The sequence below is a fragment of the Hirundo rustica genome, chromosome 5, assembly GCF_015227805.2.
Source record: "Hirundo rustica isolate bHirRus1 chromosome 5, bHirRus1.pri.v3, whole genome shotgun sequence".
In the NCBI taxonomy this organism is placed as follows: Eukaryota; Metazoa; Chordata; class Aves; order Passeriformes; family Hirundinidae; genus Hirundo; species Hirundo rustica.
In genome coordinates, this window is record NC_053454.1 from 36,968,370 (window position 1) to 36,993,996 (window position 25,627).

Genomic DNA, 25,627 nt, shown 5'->3' on the forward strand with positions numbered 1-25,627 from the left:
ACTTAATATCTCTGCCTTGCTGTTGGTTATGAAAACAGCTAATATAGCAATTTTTGAGGAATGTAAACTGTATAAAGCACCAAGGTTAGGCAGACGGCAGACAATAATCACGGATTTGTTAGTCTCGGTGAGTCGAAAGAGAGTGGCTAGAGGAAGCATCTGCTGCCTCCAGGATCGCCTCCACGCTGGACACGGCTGGGAACGGAGTTGGAGTCGGCGGCCGCTCCCTCCCGAGCCCAGCCGGGCACCTGCGGGGCGGGCGGGCTCCCGCTGCCATTGGCCTGGCGCCGCTTCCCGCCTCCTTTGAAAGCTCGGGAAGGGCGGCCGGCGGCCGTGTGGCGGCAGTCGGGCAGCAGGGCCGGGTCGGGCTCGCACGGGAGCGCTGGGTCAGCGCAGGAGGCCGCAGGTAGTCCCGGGCAGCTGGCGGGGAGCGCTTTCCTCGGTGGGGACTGGGGCGGACTCCACCGAGTTGAGGGAGCGTCACTGGGGTTTCTTTGCTCTCGGGTGCTTCGTGCAAGGTGGTAGCGCTAAGGCGACGTTTGTGCGCTTAGTATGGCGGTGCTGGGCTTGGCTGGTGCTTTATAGTAAGTAGTAGTCTTCTTTGGGTTATTTTTTAAAAAATAACTTTTTGGGGGAGTTGACCTTTTAAATTAAGCTATCTAAGCAGCTGAACTTGTGCTTGATGCAGCTGTGGTGATTTATAAATGCGTTTCTTAAGGCCCTAACCTCTCCAGTAGTAGGGCAGGACTGTGTGCTTTGGAACTTGTGCTTATGAAGGAGTGGTGGGAAAAGTTGTCTTATGACTTCTATTGGGGCTTTTCATCCACTTCTATTGCCAAGAAATAGTGACATTAATGGTGAACTTACAAGGTAAGATTTCTCCTAGTTCTAAAGCCCTTGATGATGAAAAAGAACTGGTGAATGGATCAAAAATAATCTGGAGACCTAGAATTCATGTAATTGCTGAAATACATCTAATTCTAAGGTGGTGGAACTTAATTTTGTTAGGGATTGTTTAAGGATTTAGCAACTGTATAGCGATGAATAATCTCTTCGTTGGTATAATCTACTTACGTTGAACTTCAGTGTGTTTTATTCTTTCATAGTTGGGAGGGAATAATAAATAACTTGTGAGTTACTCCATCTGTTTTAAGGTAGAAGTACCAACTAGTACCTTCACAGATATAATAGGGCTGCCATGAGAACCAGGGTACAGAATAATAATGTTAGTCCTCAATAGAAGTAATTTGCAGAATTACTCCAATGTATATACTACCTGAAGGAAAGGCAAGGAAGAATTATAAGTGACTATAATTATGGGACTGCATGGCACACTTCAATATAAAATATGTATGTTTTCATCTGCCCTTAACACAGCTGCAATAAAGGCTACAAATATACATGAGCTCCTTAGAACATGTGTACACACAGTTAATTAGTTCTGAAACTACTTAGACTGAGCACAGGTACATAGTTTTTGCCTATCAAGTTTCTGCACAGAATTCTGTTATGGCTTGGCTACACAAAAAAAAAAGTTGCCTTTTTTTTGGGGGGGGGGGGTGTGGTTTTTTTTTGGGGGGGGGTGGATTTTTTTTTTTTTTGGTTGGTTGGGGTTTTTTTGTTTGTTTGTTTTGTAGTAGTAGTACTGTTTATTCTGTCTATTAACTTAAAGTCAACTTGAAATAGAAATTTCTGTATGCTTCTTGGTTCTCCCACCACAAACCTAGTCTTGCTTCTTCAGTTCTCCAGTGGTAGACCTAAGCAGGATTCTGGTGGTAGCTGTTTCTGAAAACTGCCTGAGTCTCTTTGGAAATAGTCAGAATTTTAATGCACAAGCTGGCTGTGTTCGTTTTTAGAATTACTGTTTCCAATAATATCTCTGCTGATCTCATGAAAGAGGAAAAAAAATAAGCAGTAATGAAAAAGATGCTGGGTTTGTTCCAAGTGAAAGGAACAGTATTTTTTTTTCCCCCTCAAAACTCTGTTTCTGTACTCTTTCCCTTTTATCTGCCTCCCTGGGAGGTGAAGGGGAATGAGACTTGTATGTGTCTCCCTATGGAATTCTGCCTGTGTGTGCGAGGTTTCTTTTTCCTCAAAATAAGTTATCATTCTGTAAGTCTTGTTATCTCTCAGGTAATTCCATCTGAAAACAATCCTCTGAAGTTAATGCAGTTTAAAGTAAAGATCAAGAGATGTGCTGCTATTTCCTCTGACAAGTTTTGTGATTTCACAAATTTGCTGCTTGCTTTTCAAGGTTTGTTGTTATACAGGACTTGCAAACATTTCTTACCAGATTAAAGACCCTCTCCTGCAAGCTACCCTTCACAGATCCACCTCTGAGCTCTACACTTCAACCTCTCATCTGCATGGATGGGCTTGTGGGGTTGGGTGTGAAGTGTAGCCTTGAACAGAGTGAGAAAATGTTCTATTTTTTTACTTAAATGCAGTGCTTCAGAGAATGTTATTTAAGAGTAATGCCAGTGTTTCAGCTTACTGATCTATCTAATAATTTGGAAAAAATGCCAGTAAAGTTCCCAGTCTTTGCTTTTAACCTTTTTTCAGTGGCTCTTTCTTTATTAAGGAAAACTAGGGGAGGCCTCCATTTACCCTTTGCTGTACCTATATGTATGTTTGCCTGTAGATACTTTTTTTTTTTTCACTTGCATTGCTATTTCGACTCTTGATCTGTTACTCTGTCAATTATTAGTCTCTCTGTATAACAGCTTGAAAAAAGATATGATTCTGCAAAGGCATGCATGTGACTGTGTACGCAATAAGGCATATGTAGATATCTTTGTAATCAGTTAAAAACCAATGCCCTGCCCATGGTACTTTTTTTTTCCCCTTCAGATTTTATTTTAAAGGAGGCATTACCCACTTAGGAGAATTGGAGGGGGATGACAGCGGCAGTAGAGAGAGCTGTGAGGTTCTAGCAAATGTCTTTGGTTCAGCACTACAGGTGCGTATGTGCATTCACCTAGCAACAACAACAGCCGTAGCCTTGCTGAATTGTTTATCTGGTTATAAGAGACTGTTTGCATTAAGCCTGCAGGAGATAAAACTTGGAAATCCTGGCATTGTCTGTAGCAGTGCCCTGGCTGTCACTGTTGGACCAGGGTAGTTTCCCTGCCCCACAGAAATCCGAGAGTGTGGAAAATTTTTCCCCTCTGTGCTGGAATAAAGCAGATTCTCTCTTCCCTTCCCCCAACCTTTTGTGAAGAAAAACAAAGCGTGAGCAACCCAAGCAGAATAGCCAATAGCTGGGTGAAGGGGGCTTTCCAGGGGTGTGACGAACAGAGGGTCAGGTGCCTTCCTCGAAGCCAGGGTTGCGTGCCGGGCTGCCGCGCTGTCATGTGCCCGCTCGGCGCTGCAGCCGGGTGACTAAGGCAGGACAGGTGTGTATCGGCCAGAGCGAGTTTCGGCGAGGATGAGTTGACACCTTCTTCCCCTCCCTTCCTCCCCCGCCAAGCACGTGTTTCTTATGCTGGAAAACTCCCAACAAAATCTGGCTGCTACGTAATGATTGGGGAACTCTTTTGAAAACAAAAAAAGGGGGGGCGGGTGGGGGGTGGGAATGCCCCTTCACCCACCAAAAAAAAAAAAAAAAAAAAAAAAAAAAGCCGAGTCCAGAGGTGAGGGTGCAACACTTGAGAAGCAGGGGCTTTCAGTGACAATCAATCCGTCATGTGAGCAGAGTCGGGAAAATCAAATCCCCCGGCAAAACCGGGAAGCCCGTCGCCGCGCAGGGCGGCGGCGCTCGGCCGTGGCCTGGCTGCGAGGTCGGCCCCGGTAGCCGGCCCCGCGCTGGCTGCGGGGGCGGGCGGCGCCCTTCCCGTAGCAGGCGTTTCGGGGGGCAGGGCAGGTGTCGGTGCCTCTTTTCGCGTGCTAACGTGGCGCTCGCCCGGCGGCAGCGGGGCTGAGCCGTGCGAGGCTGGGCGAGGAGATGAGAGGGGCAGGCGGGCGCGGCAGAGGGGTTCGGGAGGAGACTGGGCCGCCACGGCCCCGGCAGAGGCGCGCGCCGGGGCGGTGCGGTGCGGGCGCGCGGCCGCGCCGGGAGGGGGTGGCGGTCGGCGCGCGCGCGCAGAGGCGCGGGCCGGGGGGGCCGCGCGGGCGGGCGGGCGGGCGAGGCCGGCACCTTGCGCGGCGGGCGGGGGTTGCGAGAGGTCCGGCCGGTCCGGCCCGGCCCGCCCTGCCCCGGACAGCGGCGGCGGCAGCGCCGGGGTGAGTCACTGCTTGGAAATGGAGTGGGCGGGCGTGCGCGTAGCAGAATGAATGATGTCAGGGAGCACCGCGGCGAGCATGAGGCTCGCGGCAGACGCGGCGGTGGTCGCAGCCCCGAACGAGCGCTGCCCCCTGCGCCCCCCGGCCCGGAGCCGCCCTCCGGAGGGAGAGCTCTTCCAGCTGCGGCACTGCTGAGGCAGGAAACCTCTGCGAGAAGTGTCGCCTCCACCGACGCCCTTAAAGCCGATCCCTTTCGCCAGGAAGGAGAAGAGGCTGAGGTTGGGAGAGGAGCAAATTGCAGGGGAAGGTAAAGATTGTGGCAAACTTTCTAGCTGCTTCTGCGTACTGCTACCTCACTGGTGGGAGTGTCTGCCCATAAGGAACTGCAGAGCCCAGACCTAAGAGCCCTGAGGCTCCATAAAAGACTTCCAGCCGCCTTTGGAGGAGGAACTGCCGGCAGTGCAAGCTTTCGCATATACGGCTGAGTAGGTAAGTTGGGAACGGCACAGGTGTATTTAAAGCCTGGCATACCACAGGTACCCACTTGAAGAACCTCTTTCACAGAGACCTACACGTGTCAGCCGGATAGAGACTGGGAAGAGCAATTCTATGCTTGTGGTGTCTTCCATTCCTAGAGTTTGAGGCCCGTCTAGCTAGGGAGGGCACCTGCCGTTTTGAAATATCTTGCCAGTATGTAATTTACGGAACTTACCTAGTTTGAGTAAAATACTATGGTTTGGGTATGGGCAATGTATACGTACCCCTTAGAGCAGTACCACATACCTAGCTGCTCACAGGGGACATCAGAATGTGGATTTCAGCTGAGGAAAATAAAGTATTATAAGACTCTTACAGGTGTTGTAAAGGTGGTTTGTTGTAGGTGGTTTTTCCTTGTTGCCTGTCTGCTCTGTTGAAGCACAGTTAAACTTCCTGTAGTGCTGCTGAACTAAACTTCTTGACATAGTGGCAGGTTGCATTTCTTTTAATGTTGTGTGGTTTCTGGCACAGATTTAGCTGAAAATCCTTGTGAAAAGTAGTTAATGCATAATCCTTTGGCAAGGAACTAAAACTAGGAAACAATGTAGAATAGCTGTTGTTCAGTCAATTTCTAAACTTTTCTTTATTTGAACACCTTAGAAAATCAAACATCAAGCCACTTGACAGCTATTAATTTATGCACAATTAATTATACAAGTGGATGGTTCCATAGAAGTATTAGCATAAGTTGAGCAGGTGCATGGTTCTTCATCTGAGACAGCAGGCCTTACAGGAGTTTTGGCAGGCTTCACTTTAAACCACATTTATTAAATGGTTTGTTCAAAATCAATTTGCTTTTTTTTTGTTATATTTAATGTAGTTGCTTAGGTGTGTTATTATTTGACAAGGCAGGTTTCTTGAAGTTCTGTAGCCTTAAATACTTTCTTGCTGTGAAACCAATAAATTTCATTCCTTATTTTGCCATAATTTATATAGTCTAGGGCTTAATTTACTAGAAAGGTCAATGTGCTTGCTTCCATATTTCTTTCCTTTTAGGCTGTTAGTTTAAAATCAGGCAGGGATTATCACACTCTACTGAAAAACATATACTTGTCTCTGTCCTTCAGAAAAATATTCCAGTGTACTCTGTGTAGTATGTCAGGCTTAGAGAGTATTGGACAAATCATGTTGTGATCGGGAGAAACTTTAGGTCAAAATCTAAAGGGGCAACAATAGTAAGCCGATAAAGGCCCCTAATGAGGTAGATTTCTGTGCTGTCCTTGAAGTGAACTTATACAGTGGAGAAATGACGAATTGAAGAGAGCAAAGACAGACTATTTTAAATCATGGGTTGGTAATCTCAATATAGAATGCCTCTACCCTTAAATTTTAAGTATTGAGCCATGGATGGCATGTTAAGCATCCACTTTTCTGGGTTGTAGTTGTAATATTGTAAGAAAAAAATTAATTCAGAACTTAATGTTTCAAATAGACATCAGAAGTGCTATATCAGGGATACAGTATAGTGAAAAATGAAAGATTTCCTTATCAATGCAAAAAACTCAGCCCACACATGTACCTCCAGACTTAATCTTAGGTATTTTTATTTCTAAACACTGGAGTTCTTTATTTACAATGTGTGACTATAGCATATTAAAGCTACAAAGACTGAAATGTAGTGTATTGATTTTTAAGGATTAACAAATTATGTATTGGAACAAGTGATGGATTTAAAAAATGAGTAGCATTTTTAAGGAGCAGAAAATGTAAAAGAAGGTTTTTGAAGAAATGGCTCATTACACTTAACTCTCCTGGAATGGAAGTGGACTTTGAAGATACAGATATTTGTAATAAAATTGCATGCATATTCTGTTTTTTTGGGGTTTTTTTGTTTGTTTGTTTTTCGTTGGTTGGTTTTTTAAATTTTGGTGGGCTGTTGGCCTACCAGTGTTAATTGATAGTGTTTGTGGTGAGTGGACAATACAGATGCTGTGACATGTTATTTAGTATGGCTGTGGTACTGCACTAGTCCAGACAGACGCTGTGAAGATTAATGCAACACTAGGTCCACTGTCTTCAGAGATCTCTCCCTGCTGGGAGAATTGTTTGTACCATGGACACCACTGTCCCCAAAGATGCTGTGCACACTAAGTCTGTCAGGCATCCAGGCACCACTGTCCCAGCAGATGCTGAAGACCTTAAGAGCTGCTAATGGGAAAGTTTTATGTAACACAGATAGCTCTGTCTTATCTTTCAAACAGAAAGTCTATTCTGGTAATTTTTTAACTGAAACCCAGCTGTTCTAGTGAGGCTCCAGAACGTTAATAACCACAAGAGTCTCCTGTACGAGGATCCTTGCTTAAGTTAATGCTAACAGTTATCACTGTTTCTCTTCCCCAGAACAGATCTTGTGGGGATATGGGTGATACAGAGAATGAAGGACTTCTTACCAATATAATTAATTTTGAAAGTCTGTTTTTGATAGGAATTTTAATAGAACCAAAATATATAGTAAAAGTGAATCAGCCTTAGGGAAACACAGAACTTTCCCTCTAGCCAACATATCTGCAGTATCTGCAAAATAAGGGGACTGTCATGCCTTGAGGTCGTGCTAGTGGTTGCTGAGTAAAACTTCCTGCTTTACTGTGTGTCAGGTGAGTCCTGCTTGCAATCTGATGGCATTTAAATATGTTGGAGTCTGTTCTGTTGTACAGTTGAAGAAACAGTTTGTCAGAGTGTCTGAGGCTGTTGAGGTATTCATTGCAAATAGAATGGTTCTCAATGAAACAGTGTTTGGGTCTTGATCTTCAGAGAAAATGATAAGCATCATTAATGAGAACTTCCCTGCATTCATCTTGACAAGAGAATTTTTTGGCAAAAAAAGTACATGTTCAACACTTAATTATTTAATTTTTTTCAGGAAAAAATAGTTTCTTTAGAATGGGAGAATGTCCTGTTCATTTGAAGGGACAAAAAATCAGGTGTCACTTACCCTCCCTAGTTGATAGAGGTTAACTTTCAACTGCCATGTTTAAATTTCAAGGACATCTCACTTTTATTCTTGATAAAGTTTGTTTACAAAAAGGAAGTTGCTGATGTTAGTGGACCTATGAGGGTTCCAAAGTCTGAGCTTTTCAGTCACACATTGCAATGTCTTCCTGTTCCTGGCTTTTCTCCTGGCCTTTAGAGTTCATCTCTTTCTGCTCTATTCTGTAGTCTTCTGTTTCTTTTTATGCAGAGATTTCCTCAGGCTGAATCTCACTAGGATCCTGTGCCATGCAGTAAGCTTCACACTAAACTTTGCAGTGTTGTGTCTGATGCAAATTAGGATTAGGGTTGTACACCTGTTCCTCCTTGGGGAAATGCTGAGCCTCTTGGGCACAGCACTGAATGTTTTCAAAAGTTGCATCAGCTTAATTTGGTTGATTTAAGCTGAACTGGTGTAGAGCACTTAGGAATATGTTTCCTTAAGAATGGCAAAGTTTAAAAGAAATTACCTCTGTATTATTTTTAATTTAGCAGTAATTTGAAATCTTGAATGGAACATAAAGAGTTGGATTCGGTTTTCAAATACGATGTAAGCGTATCATGGCTGAAACTGGGAATAAGTTTGAAGTACAAATAGTGATTAACTGTATCTTCAGTTACAGTAAGGTTACTTTGATGGTGGATATCACAAATCAATGGAAGTGAGCAAAAAACCCCAGAATGATGTTTACATTTAGGGTCTTTTTTCTAATCCCTCGTCTGAGAATTTACAAACTGCCTGCAGCAGTTTATGGTCACTGGCTTTCAAGGGTCCCCAGGTAATTGGTCATGTTCTTAGTGAAATGTTTCAGAGGCAGGTTTACCTCTTAGTTGTCATAAACCAGTATGGCCTATGTAAAGTTCTGTAACCTCCTTGCATTGGGAAGGAAGATCTTTTTGCCTGGACTGTCTGTGTCAATCTTGCTGCTACTGTAAGCTTAAATATTCACAGAGTGAAGTTTTAAATACTCATATGGACTAATTCCATATAAATAAAAAAGCCCAGTATTAGTACATTCATTCTGTCTAATTAGTATATTATTTCTGTCTTTATGCCAGTTCTGATAGCAAAGTGTCACTATGAGGTATCAAAACTTACTGGAGTTTGTGTTTGTAGTGTCTAACTTAAGAGGAGGATGGGTTTTTTGTTTTGCTTAATCATACATCTATGAGCACAGTTCACATCTAATACTAGAACTTAAATTCGATTGGTATTTTTGGTTGGTTTGTTTGGGTTTTTGTTTAGTTTTGTCTTCCTGAGTTAACCATAAAATAAATGGGAGTCTTTAATTCTATTAGAGTGCAGAAATCTGTCCAGCCTCAAAGAACAGACTTCTTGGCTCTTGTAAGACGTAGCTTAAAGCCCTAAGCAAAAGTAATATTTTTATTTCTTGAAGTACTATTACAAGTATTTTGGCATTTGTTACCTCCCCAGAAAATCTTTAATAATAGAACACTTGTTTGTAAAAGTTCTTTATTGAGAAGTCACCTGCTCTCACTACTTGTTTTTTTATGTTGAAATATGTTTGCATTTTCTAATTTTTCTCTTTGGAGAGTGTGTATTCTGCTAAGCCTCATATGATCTTGAACTGTTGTGTGATGAGTGCTGAATGACTTCTCATAGTTCATTTCAGCCATGTGAAATGTACATAACAGTGACAGAATGTTTATTTATGCACACACCCAAGTTCCTGCTTATATTCACTCTAGAGCTGGATACCTGGTTAGTGGAGCAGAGCTAAATAAGGAGGCAGAGTCTCCAGACTTTTTTTTTCCAGTTTCAGCTGTGTTATTCTTATGTCCTATCCAAGAAGCTGAATTCAACTCTATATGCTCCATTTAATATTCCAGACTACTGCTAAATCAGAAATAATGAGACAGTCTCCTTATTTAGGTGACATAATTTGCTGAAGAGAAGCAGCAGTAGAGAAGGTCATGCCTCGTAGTCATTAATTCTGTCTTTCATCTGGAGGGCATGATGTGATCCTGTAGCTTGTTGATAGTTCTAGTATGCTTCTGCAGTAATTACAGTTTATTTGATTTTTTTTTTTAACTTCCCCACATCAGCCTTGTAAATGGGAAACTGCACTTGCTGTCTGTAGATGCTTTATGCCAAATACTGCTGCTGATGTCTTGGTTTGAGACTGAACACAGGCTGTATTGGAGCAAAGTGTTCCCATCGCTGCATGTCCTTGAAAAGGACGTTTTAAAAACTCTAATGCTGTGTTACTATCTTAACAGTATGAAAACAACACTTAATGTAGAATTCTGTTTCATCTTCTGACAGTTATTCTGGTTCAAATTTATGTACTACAATTTCTGTAAAAAATCAGAAGCATTTAAACTGGAATTCTGAAAGCCCTGTTTTGCCTTGATGGGTTTTTTTTTTTTTTTGTGTACTACTGAGAGATATTAATTCTTATTACTCTAATCTGGATTAGTTCATAGGTGCAAGTTTTTTCTGGTTACTAAACTTTTTCAGGTGTTTATAGAAACTATGGCTATGTTGTAGCTTAAAAAGTTAACTGGTGTTACTTTTAGTTCCTGTGTATTAGGAGCGTGACAGAAGTACTACCAAAGCATAATACTGTACTGATCTCTAAGGATGCAAGGTAAGAGTTCTTTACAATGCCAATCTCTGAACCATGAGCTTCTCTTGATCTGATTTTACTCAGATTTTGTATATTAGTTTGAGTGTCACTTGACAAGAGTTTATTCTTGTCTTCTGGCATACCATCTTGGTCTTTTAGAGGCCAAAGTTTTATATTAAACTCTTGGCTCTAATTTATAAGTAAAAATTAATACACTTGCTTAAGATGCTGTTACTAAAATGCAGATGCTGTTTTTTGCAGAATTGTTTGCAAATTACTCTGAAAGCATGTGTGTGCTTTCCACACAGCTATGAGGAACAATCTTAAAATTTTTGGGGAAAAAAGAAATCAACTCTACTTGATCTGGAAAATGTGCCAGAAAGCTAAAGATGGTCCTCTGAAGTGAGAGTCTGTTTATTTCCATTCTGTGAGACAGCACACTGGCTGAAATGGTTTGAATCCTATTAAAATTGCTCAGGCACTAGCATAGAAAAACAACACTCTAGTGTTTTTGTTTTCCTAGAAATTTTTTAACTGTCATGATGGACTTCAGTCTTGAGAGGAAGGAAGGGCTGTGGCATCCTGTTTGGCACTGAAGCAAGAAGTGTTAAAAGCATTGTTCCTTCCAAGGTGCCATAGTGGACTTGGAAGTTAATTTGGAAGTTAATATTAAAGCATCTTGTTGAAGAGTTTAGCGTTATGGGTTTAAACTTCAGTCCACTGCAGTGATTGTATCCTGAATTTTCAGATTAATCAGAATTTGTCTTTTGTGATGGGAATAGCTATGACTTGGAAACTGAATGCTACCCATGCTACACAGCTGAATGGCAAGTGCTTTCCAATGAGAATAGTTTTCTTGTTGGCCTTTGTTTTGTGTTTTGCAGTAACCATGGTAATTAGCTTCCTCCATGCAGGTCTTAAAAAAATAGCTCAGCTATTTCCATATGTGCAAACAGGCGTAAGTATTAAGATAAGCAACACTTCTTCATTCTTGTGTTTGGAACAAACTATGCAAAGTAGCGTGAAATAATGTGTATCTTGCTGGTAAAGTCAGTAACTTGTACTGACTTTTAAAAGTTATTGGAGGCGCAATACCTCAAATAGCAAAGTTCAAGTAGTTGGGCTAAATAATTATAAGTCTTGCTAGAAAAGTATTTTTCTTTGATATGAAGTGTTTGGGGTTTTTTTTAAAGCACAATTTTACAGATTGCAGGCAGTTTATGCTTTCTTGTGTACATTGCTTCCTAGTCACTGGACAATCTGAACACAGCTTACTGTGTTCATGGCTTACTGTGTGCATGGCTTAGTTTTACTCTGCAGCATGAATGTTCACATAATAAGTTTCTTGTGTGTGGTCTTTTACCTTAATTTGTACTAAGATAAAGTTTATATTAAACTCCTAAACATCATAGAGTTTGACTAAACTCTTTACCTGTCTTATATTTGAGGAGCTCAGAACTGAATGACTGAATTAAAAATGGGATACTATTCCACTTCAATGGCCTGGAGAGCAGGGAAGAGTGGCAGGAAAGCAGAAGCTCTGTTCTGTTATGCTGCAATAAGGGCAAACACTAGAACCATGTTCTTTTACCTTACCTGTGACTCTTTTTGAGTGTGCACGCATGTGTGCTTTCTTCCTATTCTCCCTCTGCATCCCGTGGTAGTAGAATCAAAGCTTTTAGCACAGCAAGCCTTTCTAGAACATGTGACAGAGGCAACAGAGCTTAGTCAAAATTTGACTGTGATGTGTGTGATATGCAGATAATGTTCATTCTTATCAAAGTCTCTATTGCAGTCACAAGGACGGCTCCAGGAGGAATATTGTACTTAGGCTTCCATAATTTGCTTGAAGAACCCTTATCTTGGTTAATCTTCCATAACGCTATTAGGAAGATGCTTCTGATTTTAGTGGTTTGTATTGCTCAGCAGGCTGATATTACACAGCTTGTGATTTGGTCATGCGTTGAGAATGTAGCGTGAAACATGTCCTAATGTGCATTTATAGTGATATTCTGTAGTGTTTCCAATCAGAATCAGAGAAAAAGGCTTTCTCATTTCATCAAAAGGCTTATAAACTGCAGGACAGTATTTTTTGTGTTGTGTATTTGTCATAGTGTGATTTCATGGGAGTAAAAGGCAATCTTAGTGGACAGAAAATGTATTGTTATTTAGGATGCTGTTTTTGTCTTGTCACTATTATGACTGTTCATAACACTGTTTCCACACCTCTCATCTCCTCTTTTTATGAGTCCTGTGGGTCTAGTATGGTTCAGAGGTCTGAGAGGACCTTTGTGTCTGTTTACCTCTTAGCTAGGTAGCACTCACAGTGATTGCCCATGAGATATGTTTGCAGATAACCAAGCTGTATGTCAAATAGATTTTCATGCTGATACGTGTCAAAGAATATATAGCTTTTTACCTAGCAGTTACAGCTCCAAGAGTTTGTGGGTGTGTGAGCCCCTTGTCTTGTGTTTTTTGGTTTCCTGTATACAAGTTATGAAGTGGTTTGCATAGTTAGACTGAATAGTACCTGTTCCATTGGGGTTTTTATTTGGTGTTTGTTGTAAGTTGTTTGTTGTTTTGTTTGTTTTTTCATTTGTCTGCTGTGAAGTCTGCACATTAACTCAAATATTGAGGGTTAGTGGCAATTCAAGTACTTCCTGGAAAGTGTCTCACTATGTGTCTATGAATATTCAGTGTTCTGGTGTCTGAATATGCTTAAGGAATTTTACTGCAAATTTTTATGCTGGATGGTTTGGGTGATTGCCCTGACTGCCTCCTTGCAGAATAAGAGATCACAGTTTGTGCTCTTGCCCTATAGAAGCAGAACTGAACAAATGTCTGTTCTTCTGAATCTGTTTTGTATATCTTACTGTCAGACATGAGGAAACTTTGGGAAGCCAAGAACTTTCTCTGAACAATCCTTTTTGGATTAGAGTATTTACTCATGCTGTTGGAATTAAACTATTAAACTTCAGTACTGAACTTGTTTGAGTGTATTCTGTAAAGCTGTCCCAGGAATATAGGTAAATCTAAGCTTCAGCTGATGCTTTCATTTTAAAGATGTGGCACTTCTTTTCTGCATAAGACCCGCATATCTGAGTATTCAGTAGTTAAGGCAGCTCACAGTGTGCATTATCTGAAAAGGCAATCAGATTTGTTCAGAGGTTGGACTTATTTTTTGGGATGATTTGTTTACAGTCTTTACTGGACTATAACACTGCTGTGTATAAAAGCTGTTTCTTTTCAGTTCTTTGTCTTGCATGAGATATGGAACCCATCTGGAAAGTGTCAGGAAGGAATAATATACCTGCTGTAGGGCATAGATTCTCTTCTGAAAGTGTTAAACTAAAATTCTAGTTCAATTTGTCTTATGCTAGAACAGCATTTTGCATTCCTTGTGTTAAAAGACTTTTTTAAAACAGCTCTTTTTTTTACTTTTTTTCAAGTTTAAGTTTTAGGAAGGGGAGAAAATAGATCTACTCTGGGATTTCAGATAAATTTCTGTTCTTTACCAACAAAGCTTACCAATGCATGGTTAATTTGTGATCCACTATCATTGTTTATACAGATGTACAATATGGATAACTGCACTTCATGTGGTTGAATAAAATTAACACTGACCTGTCATATAAGTTAAACGTGCATGGCCTAGACTGTTTTCATGAACTTAACTAATAAATTCTTCTGTACTGGGAGGGGAATATCTTAACATAGGCTGAAATATGCTAGTATCACAACCTCACTTCTGCTTCCAGATAAATAAAATATGCCTTTCTGGGTGGCTGCTTTTATTCCCGGTCCTCAACCATCCTCATCTTTGTATGTTGTCTTGATAAAACAGCGTTAAGAGATTCCATGAGCTGAGATTGATAGAGAATATTTCAGGTCATCTTGGTCTGCCCCAGCTGTCATTAACATCTTAGCATACGTCATGTGTTTTGTTTGTAGCCTAATGTAAAGTGAATTTTTTTGATTTCTTCGTAATTGGCTTGCATGAGTCTAGAAGGCTGCTGCCTCTCTCCTCTGCAGACCTGTAATTGCTCCTGTGGGGTGTTTCCTGTTTTACAATATCTGTCATGCAAGGTGTGGCATTCATGTGTTTAATCTTGTCCTTGTCACGTATTTTGTGCTTTAGTTGTGCACCTTTGAAATGGTGAAGTTACCTACTTTTTAAAGTAGTGCTCAAGTGCAACTTGGGGACCTTCTAGGATAAATCCTTGTGAGACTTCCCTTCATTCCCTTTGCTGTATCTTGAGAATAGATTTGAATTTAGAGTATTCTTGGTGCCCCTGATACTTGGATGTGCCATCCTACTCCTGGCATGATAGTTGCCGAGAGGAGAGGTGTTGAGAGCAAAGACACCTGCGGTGGCTCTAGCTGCAAAATGGCTATGAAGGAGCAGTTCCTGCGGCAGCTGATTTTAGCAGAGGCTGTGCTGTGCAAGCCTTTGTCCTGGCCTGCATTTACCTGGGTAAGTACCTTAAAAAGTGGGCTGGCTTGATCTAGTGCTATGTTAATGAAAGCTCTTGAAATCCAAGCCACTATTGTGTCTCGATTTCAAGCTCTGCTGTGAACAACAGCTTTTTCAGATTATGCCCATTTGTCCTAAATTTAGAAGGTTACTTATAAAATCAGAATGTGAGCCATCCTTGCTGATAGATGTGGTGGATCTCTTGATATATTTATTATTTTTGAGGAAAACTTAGGCAGGAACACAGCAGAAATAGCAGTATGTAATAAGGTAGTGCCCTCCTTCATGTAAAAAGACAGTTGGTAGACCAGAGTAATTGTTCTTATTGTGCCCTAATTTTGCCTCCATTCTCTTCTTTTAAAACTGAGTGGCACTCTTTCCAGTTGAACACTTAGTTCCATCCTTAGACTTTTGTAACTGATCACATGGAATTAGTTGATTCACGACTGACTTACTGTACACCATGGCTACTTAGCACACAATCACAGCATCACTGGTCTCAGGGAGTCTAAAGATGAGATTGACTTTGTCCTAAACAGTTTTGTCAGCTGCAGTTCAGACTGGAGAACAGTTTATAGAATCTGCTTGGCCCTCCATGTTTCAGCTGGTCTACATGGCACCCCTTTGGCCTCTCTTCCTCTTCCCAAAGCAATGTGTATATAGATGTCTGCTGGACACTGGGATAAGAATGCCATAAAATGATTTTTGGATAACTTTAATAAATTTCTATTTTAAAGTAAGCTTTAGCGCTCTAGGACCTCCCATGAAAATGTGACCAAGAATTATGATATATGTTTGTAAATTGCTTTTTCCAAATGTCCTTCCTGAAAGATCTTTTTTGATCACATGTTCTTTACTTCCTCTGCCCCAAAATTTTTCACGGACAGTAAAACAAAGGTTAGAAGTGGTCCTGATTTCCAGCTTTTGTTTTTTTTTCCTGTGGAAGTAGTCTCTTGACTCAAAATTTAAAGTGACAGTAAAGTTACTTAAACAAAGAAATGAAAAATAAATGTTCAGTGCAGCACACTGTGCTACTGCTATGAGCACATTTAGCAGGCAGTTTGATTGGCCAGCTTGTATTTCCACTTGACACTGAGGCTTGATTGGTTTAAGTCATCATTTGCTTGCCCATGCTTCTAAAGATAACAGGTTTGGTGATGGCAAGAAGCCTTCCTTGAGTGCAACACATAGCTTAAGGTGTGGAAGTTGCTACTTGAGGCACATGATGATACAGTGTAATATAAATCATTCTGTGTAGATTGCAAGTCACCTCAGTACTTTCACACCAGGTTTTACCAACTAATAGGATAAGATCAATGTCATTTCAGTCATTAATTTCATTTGTACCTTTTTAGTTATGCTGTGTGTGCATGAGCAAGATGTAGGTGTTACAAAGCAATTGTGTGATGTTACAATGAAAGACTCTAATGATGACTTTGTAGGAGCAATGATGAAGATGCTATTCAGCTGTTTTATTGCAGAAATAGTTTTGATATTATATTTTTAGTAAGTGGGAATTTGAACATCACCAACTTTCTTATTTAAATCCTTTCTGACTAAGGTGGTTCTTTAAATCCTTTTTAAAAGCTTTTAAGAAAGCAATAGAATTCTCAAACTATTAGATGAGCAGGGGAAGACAAATGAATGAGAACATGATGTGAATGGTGAAAGCCTCTGTGCTGAGTCTCATGAGCGGCTTGGCATAAAGGAATTTCATTATTGCCCTGGTGTTCAATGCAGGGTTGTTCTTACTGAAGCCTGTGGTTCAGCAGGGAATAATGAAGAGAAGTTTGAATTATTTTGGAGATGTTAAGTTCTTAAATAGTAGTGCTGTGAGGGGCAGTAAAAACACATTAATAGGATTCTTGGCCTCTTTTCTGACCTCTAGGGTGAGACTCGCATGGAGGTAGGAAAATATCTAGGAAAGATATTACAGAAAGCTTTTAGATTATAATTGTTATTTTCCACTGTTAACATCCTCTCAGAAAATTTATTTAACAATGATACCCTGTGTTGTGGGGAGATAGCTTGCCAGGCAGGAGAAGTGATTATCCTAAGGAAACTAGTGTTTTGTTCATCAGTCCGTGGCAGAAACAGAAATGAAGAAGGAAGTGTTCAAGTGCATAGTACTTAAGTGTTTAGTATTTGAAGTTAAACAGTGTCTTTTCTGAATTAAATAATATAAAAAAGAAATGTTTTTTCTTGCCAGCATAATGTGGAAAGTATTCTTCTATTAATAGAAAGCTTTGACCTAATGGAATACTTGTTCAAGTTTAAAGAAAACCATAGGACTCTGTTGGAAGCTTAGGTTGTGTTGCCTTTTTTTAACTGTGTAGTGCTCAGAACTTTAGTGAGAAACCCAGTTACATATAGAAAGCTTTATATTATTTTGGTTATTGCAGACTGAAAGCTTAGAGAGTGTATAATGAAAGGGTTCTTTGCTGCTCTTCTAATCTCCTAAGTAAACACATCTGCATTGATTGTGGTAATTTCTGAAATTGCTCAGTACTCTTAACTTCCTGGTGTTGGAATTAAATTTACCAGGTTTTAGTTGTGAAAGTATGTCAGCAAAAGCTGGGGGTAGGGGGGTAAAAGTGGGAAAGAAGCATCTAGTGTATGAGCTGGATGTAGATTTGGATATCCAAGCCTGTAAGCAGCTTGAATGAAAGGTCTGTGTATTCCCATCTCTGACTGGGGGTGCTGGTTGTGATGCACGAGCCTTAGGCTGTTGCTGCTTGGTGGTAGGTGTGGCAAGAAGGTAGAGGGGAAGACCAAAATAGGGACTACATCATGTTTCTTGGTGAGTTTGAGTCACTGTTTACTGTGAGGGGTAGGTGAAGTATTATGTCATTAAGCATCATCCCTCTTAACTAATCTTCATAAAACTTTCCAGGCAACAAGCTGAAAACTCTTCTTAGGGAGAAGAGAGGAGAAATGAGTCATCAATTCTGTCCTAACTGGTTTTAATAGTGTGTAGTGTGCTAGACTTCTATTGTTGGCATAGAGGGTAAAACATTGGTCAGACAAGGGGGTGTGTGGGTGTGTAGATATTGAGTGAAAGGGGATGTTTTCTCTGTTTGAGCCTCTGAATACAGCAAATGTTGCTGTTGTGTACCAGAGTCACAATTTGTTAAAGTGCCACGTGAACTGAGAGACATGTGAAACCAGCTTATAATATGGTAGTAATCAGTTTTAAATATGCCCTGTCCTAAGAACTCATGTGGGGTGACGATTACAGTCCTGTGCTTTGCAAGGACTGTTGTCTTTTTCAGTTATAAGGTAGCAGCTTCTGTGTACACCTCCGTGCTAAAATAGCTTTTCTCTGGATTGTGCAACTTTTATATGTATTACTGCTGCTATTTTAGAATGCTCTGCAGATTTAAACAATTACTGTCCTCTCACTTTAAACTTCTAGGGGGAGGGATCTTGTTGCTGCAGAAAATACACTATAATGTTCTCATAAATGTGACCTCTTATTTGGATGGAGGAAAGGCTGTGGATATTGTCTCTTTGGACTTCAGCAAGGCCTTTGACACTGTCTCCCACAGCACACTCCTAGATAAGCTGGCAGCCCGTGGGTTAGGAACTGGCTGGATGGCTGGGCCCAGAGAGTGGTGGTGAATGGTGCTGCATCCAGCTGGGGCCAGGCACCAGTGGTGTCCCTCAGGGGTCTGTGCTGGGGCCAGCCCTGTTCAATATCTTTATTGATGACACTAAGCTGGGAGCGTGTGTCGATCTGTTGGAAGGTAGACATGCCCTGCAGAGAGACCTGGAATGATTGGATGGATGGGAAGAGTCTAACAAGATGAAGTTTAATAAGTCCAAGTGCCGAGTCCTGCACTTTGGCCACAATAACCTCCTGCCAAGTTAAAGGTTGGGGAAGGTGTGGCTAGACAGTGCCCAAGAGGAAAGGGACCTGGGAGTGCTGGTGCCAGCAGCTGAACATGAGCCAGCAGTGTGCCCAGGTGGCCGAGAGGGCCAAGGGCATCCTGGCCTGTGTCAGGAATGGTGTGGCCAGCAGGAGCAGGGAGGTCATTCTTCCCCTGTACTCGGCACTGCTCAGGCCACACCTCGAGTGCTGTGTCCAGTTCTGGGCCCCTCAGTTTGGGAAGGACGTTGAGACGCTTGAGTGCGTCCAGAGGAGGCAACGAGGCTGGTGAGGGGCTTGGAGCACAAACCCTGTGAGGAACAGCTGAGGGAGCTGGGGTTGTTTAGCCTGGAGAAAAGGAGACTCAGAGGTGACCTTATCACTCTCTACAACTCCCTGGAAGGTGGCTGTAGTCAGCTGGGGGTTGGTCTCTTTCTCCAGGCAGCAACTGACAGAACAAGAGGACACAGTCTCAGGCTGCATCAAGGGAAACCTAGGTTGGGTATTTAGGAAGAAGTTTTTCATGGAAAGAGTGATAAAGTACTGGAATAGTCTGCCTGGGGAGGTGGTGGGGTCACCATCCCTGGATGTGTCTAAAAGATTGCATGTGGCACTCAGTGCCATCCATGGTTTAGTTGAGGTGTTAGGGCATGGGTTTGATTCTATGATCTTGAAGGTCTCTTCCAACCTAGTGATTCTGTGGTTTTGGAGTTGGCACAGCTGCTTTTTGGAAGTAACATGGTGAAAAAATTGACAGGCATTAAATTCTTAATAATTACTCAAATATTTTTAGGGTACATCACTGATAAATTTACTGAGTATGTGACTTCCTCTGGCTGATAAGCTGTTGCACAGTCACTTTAAAGCACACATTAGTCACTGTGACTCCTCACTGCCCTGTACTGAAAGTGGTGACTAATCTCTGGGTCTGACTTTCCTTTATGAAGTGCAACCTTTACCCTCGGTAACTAGGTGGAGAATTTCACTAAATAGTCTAAAACATTCCTGCCTCCTGGGCTGGGTCCCCTTTACTTCACAGTGAGTATGCAACTTCTGTGTCTGCTAGGAAGGATTTGGGGCATCAGATGTGCTGCTAGGCTCTTGAAAAATCTTTAGACCTTGCTGTCTCTGAGATGAGTCTTGCTTTGGATAGTGGCTCTTCAGCAGTGTCTGAAGCTCTAGCAGAATGAAAGGAGTTAGCAGTGAGAAGCCAGCCAGCACATAAAAACCTGATCCAGAGGCTTATTTTGGCACTCATTTTTGGCATTTTGTCTCATGAGACTGAGGTAGTACAGTGACTTCCACACTTTATACAGTTTTATAACAGATGCATAGAAGAAAGTTATAAGCCAAACATTTTTTGCAATGTTACAAAATATGCAGTGATAGAGAACCTTTTTTGCCTTTATTCAAAAGCAGCTGATTCAGAGCTTAAATACCACTTCAGGTTATCAGACCTTTCTGTGCAAATCTGAAATACTGAATCAGGCTCTTTTTGGAGGGTATGGGTTAAGCAGGAAGAAGACTTAATCTTATTTATCTGTATGAAGAATTTGTGAGGGAGTCTTTAGACTTTAACCTTGAAATCTAAATCCTTGTTGAAAAAGGATTTAGCAGTGTGCATTGACAGTGAAAGCAGCCAACACTGTCCTGAGCTATATTTAATAGGACCATAGTCATTATTTGTAGGGAAGTGATTATTCCTTTCTGCTCAGTACTACTTAGCTGTGTCTAGAATACTGTATCGAGTTTTTGGTCCTTGATCCAGGCAAAACATGGACTGCCAGCAATCCCAGCAGAGGAACCATCAGGGTGGTCAGGAGGCTGGAGCACAGGCCTGGTGCGGGAGGCTGGGGCAGTGTGGGTTGCTTCAGCCTGAAGAAGAGTGGTCTCAGAGGTACCTGTCTGCAACCCCTTCATACTTGTGAGAGTGCTATCAGGAACATTGGGGCCAGACTCTTCACAGCAATGGGGAGATACAGAGGCTGTAACTTCTAATAAGAAGTAGATACAAATCCAGTAGATTTAACGATTAAAAAACAAACAAAACACCAAAAATAACAGTCCAGCTTTCATGTGAGAGCAACCATGCAGTGGAACAGGCTGCTTGGAGAGGTTGTGAATCTTTGTAGGCATTAAAAGTATGGCTGGATTGAAACCCTGAGTCATTGCTGCTCCTGGCCAGCGGCCCAGAGACCTCCTGAGGTTTCTTCTAACCTGAATGATTCTGTTCATTCTGCTGGTTCTACAGATACAACTGACCATTCTCAAAACACTTGTTTTAGGAAAGACTGTTAACCTGCAAATAAAACCGACTTTGTCAAGTAGGTGTGGATTATTTCTGGTCTGAGTTACAGTAGCACTGAAAGATAACATATTTGACAGCTATTGTAATATTTTTTCTTGAAAGATAAGGGTAATAATAATCACAAGGAAAAATCTAGCCATGTCATGGTGTCACCTTAAAAGGACATCAGACTCTTAGTTACTGAATACAATCCTTTGGAGTCTGGGGACCAGACAGTTCAAGAGTTTGAGCGTGCCTTCATGCAGTTAAGACAGATCTACTCAGCAATGATCAAAATGATGTAATGGCTTCAAGATAGATTTTTTTTTTTTTTTCCTTGCTTGCCTAGTTTCTGGAGACAAGTTGGATGGGGCTTTGAGGACATAGTCTAGTGGAAGGCATCCTTGGTCATGGCATGAAGGTTGAAACTAGACTATCTGTAAGGTTGTTTTCAACCCAAACCATTCTGTGGTGCCATGAATGGGGTGTTTTCGTGCTTTTTTGGGGGGGGGACATACTGTTTCAGAAACCTGGCACTGGTGTGGAACACACTGAATAATGAATTACTAGGAAAATGGACCCTAACATACTTTTTACTATTGAGAGGTATGAAGATGCAGAATTCCCCAGGATTGGTAAAACTCTGTTTGTACGAATGGATGACCTGTAACTTTGAAACTTTACTTCTCTATTTAGACAAGTGTTGGGATTTAGTCCTTAAAGACATCTTCTCTTGGGACATAAGTAGTTCTAAATGAGGGACTTGCAGAATCCTTCCCTCAAAGTAGAGGGATTGCTCTATTGCTGTATTTCTACTGCTGAAAGGAAATTTATATGGTGTAAGTAGTTAATGCCTTTTATAACAAAGTTAACATTTATTGCAGATGATAATGTGATGATAATGAGTGGTACTTCTCTAATCCAGCTTTGTTTTACTTGCAGTTCTTTAGCATCACAGCAGTTGTCTTTTGGAGGTTTTGGGTGGTGATGGGTTTCTTTTTTTCTCCCTTCCAGCAGTCTGCTTGCTGTGAGATGTACATATACCCTGGAAGAAGGGATACTATAAAAATTGACTAAGATCTGGAATGCTTTCAAAAATAAAAATTAAGGAGAAATCCCTAAAAGCAAGTTTTTAGTCATTGCTGTCTGGATAACAGCAGTAACCTGGCTTCTCTTTTATAGTTCTAGTTCCATAGGTAGTCCTAAAAATTTAACTGACCAAAATGCTAGCTAACAGTTGTTTCACAGTAACTGTGATATAGATGAAAATACTAAAATGATCTCTTGTGTTACTTCACATTGTACTTTGTTTAGAGACCCTCTTTCTGCAGCTACTAAATACAAGAATACAGCTGAATCAAATGTCTGAACCAACCCTAACAAAAGTGAATGTTGCTTCAATAATACTGTCAGAAATCTTTTCTGTTTTGTATATGAAAGTATAGCTTTTCTTAACGTCAGAATAGATAAGTCTCACTGTTTCAGATACTCTTGTTCAAATAATCTTGAAACAGCAGATTAAGAACTGCTTATTTGGAAACCCTGTACAAATTGTGACCATTCAGTCCTTCATAAATTATAGAAATGAAAATATTTTGAGAAACGTTGAAATTCCAATGCTGGATGAGAAATATCAGTTGCGAGCTAACTTTGTGAAAATGACCTTTAAATGAAAATCGGATGACTAACAAGCTAAATAAAACTCCATGTTATTCTTAAATTCTAGCATAAAGAGCCAAATGCAGACATGCTTTCTGATGCTTGTCTCAAAGTTGTGCCCCCCATCAACTATTTTCTTTCAAATTACAGTCAAATAGGGATGATGAAAACAAGGGAGCTATATGCATGGGAGCAGGTAGGAGCTCAGGATAGAATATTAGGACCCTTCCTCTTTTAGAATCTTTTAAATTCTTAAGATTTTCTTTGAAATATGTTGTTCCTTGAAGCAGTTATGATTTCTGCTGTAAAGCTGGTGGTTAAGAAGCTCTGCTTCTTGATGAGGTATAAAAGTGGTTCCAAAAAGAAAACTTTTTTGTTCCTAAAACTTGAAGGTATCCCTTATAGGAATTTTATTTATCCTTTTGGGTTACTTGGCCAGTTTGAGATTTCCCCAGTAGTTGCTCCCTATTTTAGAGCAATTTAGTGTGCTTTTCAGACCTAGGTGTTAGCAAGATGGCCAAATCTAAGCATTGCTGCCTGGTTGCTGAAGAATTCTAAGGCCTTCTACTAGGCAGTTTGTGGGCATCTTCTAGTTTTGATATGGGGATGTTTTGGTTTTGACAGGAAAATCAAATTAATATTTTATCTAAAGGATCTTAAGGACAATATGAAGCTAAGAGGAACCACACCCCTCATGGGTATGTGAATGGATGTTTGAACTGGGGACAGGAACTTGGCAGAAGAACCTGTGCACTTCTGGGGAATTCCATTTACAGCCAGTAGCAGAGGATGATTAGGTTGTTGGTGCTCTGTATCTGTCACTTTGCTGGCCAGATTGGCAGCAAGGGACTGAGAGCTTCGAGATGGACTTTTGTCTTTTTTATCAATAGAGTTGTTAATTTCTTTAAGAATATGGGAGAAAGAGGTTGAAAAGGTACTATAAAGGGAAGCACTTACCTTCTTACAGATCACTCATCAGAGGATATATGTAGCACCTTTAATTATCAATGTAAACAAACTTTTGGCCGCAGTATGCACTCTGCTTGAAATAATCTTGATGAGCCATCAGAAGTGGTAGATCAATATGCCTTACAATCCATTTAAAAGTACCAGGAAGGAACATAACTTTCTCCTGCAAGCTGTAGCTATAATTGTTTTGCTTAATAAGTTAATATGAGAACATGAGCAGCACTCCACTTTTTAGGTTCTTAGGTTATTGTTTGTCTGTACTTCAGGTACTCTTTGATCTTGACGGCCTACTTGGATATCATTGAACATATGAAAGTAAAATCTTTCACTTATCTCACTAGGCATAGTAGGTTAGGTATTTGTGGGGAAGAGAAGGAGATAACTAAGGTAGTTTGCTTTTAGTAAATGCATAACTCTAATAATATTTCAGCTGCATATGATGTTAAATTTACCAGGTTTTGCTGATTGCTGCCTCAGGGACTGCTATATGTAACATAATGGTGAGAAGTGGGGTCTTGACATAGTAGATGAATGTTAGGTGCATGCATTCCAAGACATTTTTTTCTCTACTGTCACTAAAGTATTCTGTCATATGCTTAACTTTAGCTTAGTAGACAGAAGGAATAGAAGGGGGTGTGTGTATTTAAAAAAGACTTGTAAAAGCTAAAATACTATTCTGGTATAGTTTTGAATAAGGCTGTTGCTTTTGTACATGCTCTAAAAGGATATTTTTAGTTGTAGGAAACATCAGAAGTTGTTACCTAGCTGATGGGTTAATTGTGCCCTTTTCTTAGAGATGTGGGGATCACAATATGACTGGTAAGTGGGAGAAAAAGCATCAAAAATCACCACTTGTTTTCTTGGGTGTTTATTGTTTGTATAGTATGTGGACAGTTACAATACACTTGTTGATCAGGAATTTAGAATAGGTCAACCAATAACAATGAATTTCAGAAACACTGCTGAGGGATAAATTTTAAAATGCTTCTCAGCTATTTCAGTATTATTTGTATGAATCTCATATGAGGGATCTGAACTTTTACCTCTTCTCTTTTTTAGTGGTTCGAGCAGCACCCAGGAAATCAGTGTGCTGACCATGTTAAATGTCTTTCCTGTTTGGGTGGGATGAGGCTGGAGGGGCCAAAACACAATCACTTGACTTTCCAGGCTCTTTCTGGTTTAGATTGTCCTCTAAGCAGGTTGCATGTTCTTAAGTCGTGTGGCGTATGGTTATGGAGAATGGTAGCTCTAGCTGCCGTCCTGATGACTTAATTGTATGCAAACCATGGCAAACTGGCAGCCTGTGTTGCCATGCAGAGACTTGAGGGGGTAGCAGTGCTGGACTTCTCTTGTAGGAACCATTAAAATAAGAGAGTATCACAGTTTACTGGTAGATGGGGAGCAATTTGTACATGGTAATATTGCCATAGGAGCTGAGCAGAGTAAGGAAAAATAGGTACATCACAGCTGTGGTAAGTGGTTTCATAGAACTTTAGAGATGTCTGTTTGCTGGAGATAAACTTCATTTTTTTCTCCTTGTAGAAAATCTTGCTATAAAACATACTCACCTGGGTTTTTTTAGCTTATAAAACTTCTATGAATTAGCAAGTGTAACCTGAAATAAATCCTGAATAATAATCACTCTATTTGTTCCTGTTTAAAAACCATCTAAACAGATAATTTTTTAAGTAGCTAAAGGACAAATGTAGATTCATTTGTCATCTGTTCTGTGTATAGTGTACCATAACTAAGAATTGAATCCAGAGGTATATTTCTCAGTTATCTGACATTTAAGACATTTAGTGGGTATTATGGTGGCTATATAAATGCATTTTTGAGTTGATGGAATACTCATTTAGATCTAATGAAATTTAACAGAGCTATCTATTGAGTAGATTTTTCTAGATGAATCGAAATTAATTTATGACCTACAAAATTGAATTCGTAGTGCCCTTGTTTTTTGTCCTGTCACCTGAACTGATAAGATTTGTGTGATCGCTGTGGACAACCCATATTAATATCTGTAGCAACCCTATGGTCAAAACCAGGATATT

General features: G+C 40.7%; 1 protein-coding gene across 4 annotated transcripts in view; it reads left to right on the plus strand.

Moving 5' to 3' along the window:
• The first annotated feature begins 319 nt into the window (after nucleotides 1-319).
• Nucleotides 320-25,627, plus strand: part of SGMS2 (sphingomyelin synthase 2) — a 32,233-nt gene continuing 6,925 nt past the window's right edge. The window contains exons 1-2 of one of the 4 annotated variants that reach the window (XM_040065019.2): nucleotides 334-406; nucleotides 24,309-24,392. The gene's annotated coding sequence lies outside the window, so the exon portion shown is untranslated. Of the gene's footprint in view, nucleotides 407-2,849; nucleotides 2,960-4,361; nucleotides 4,711-24,308; nucleotides 24,393-25,627 lie in introns of those variants that run through there. The other 3 variants (XM_040065018.2, XM_040065024.2, XM_040065022.2) reach the window with 3 other exon arrangements.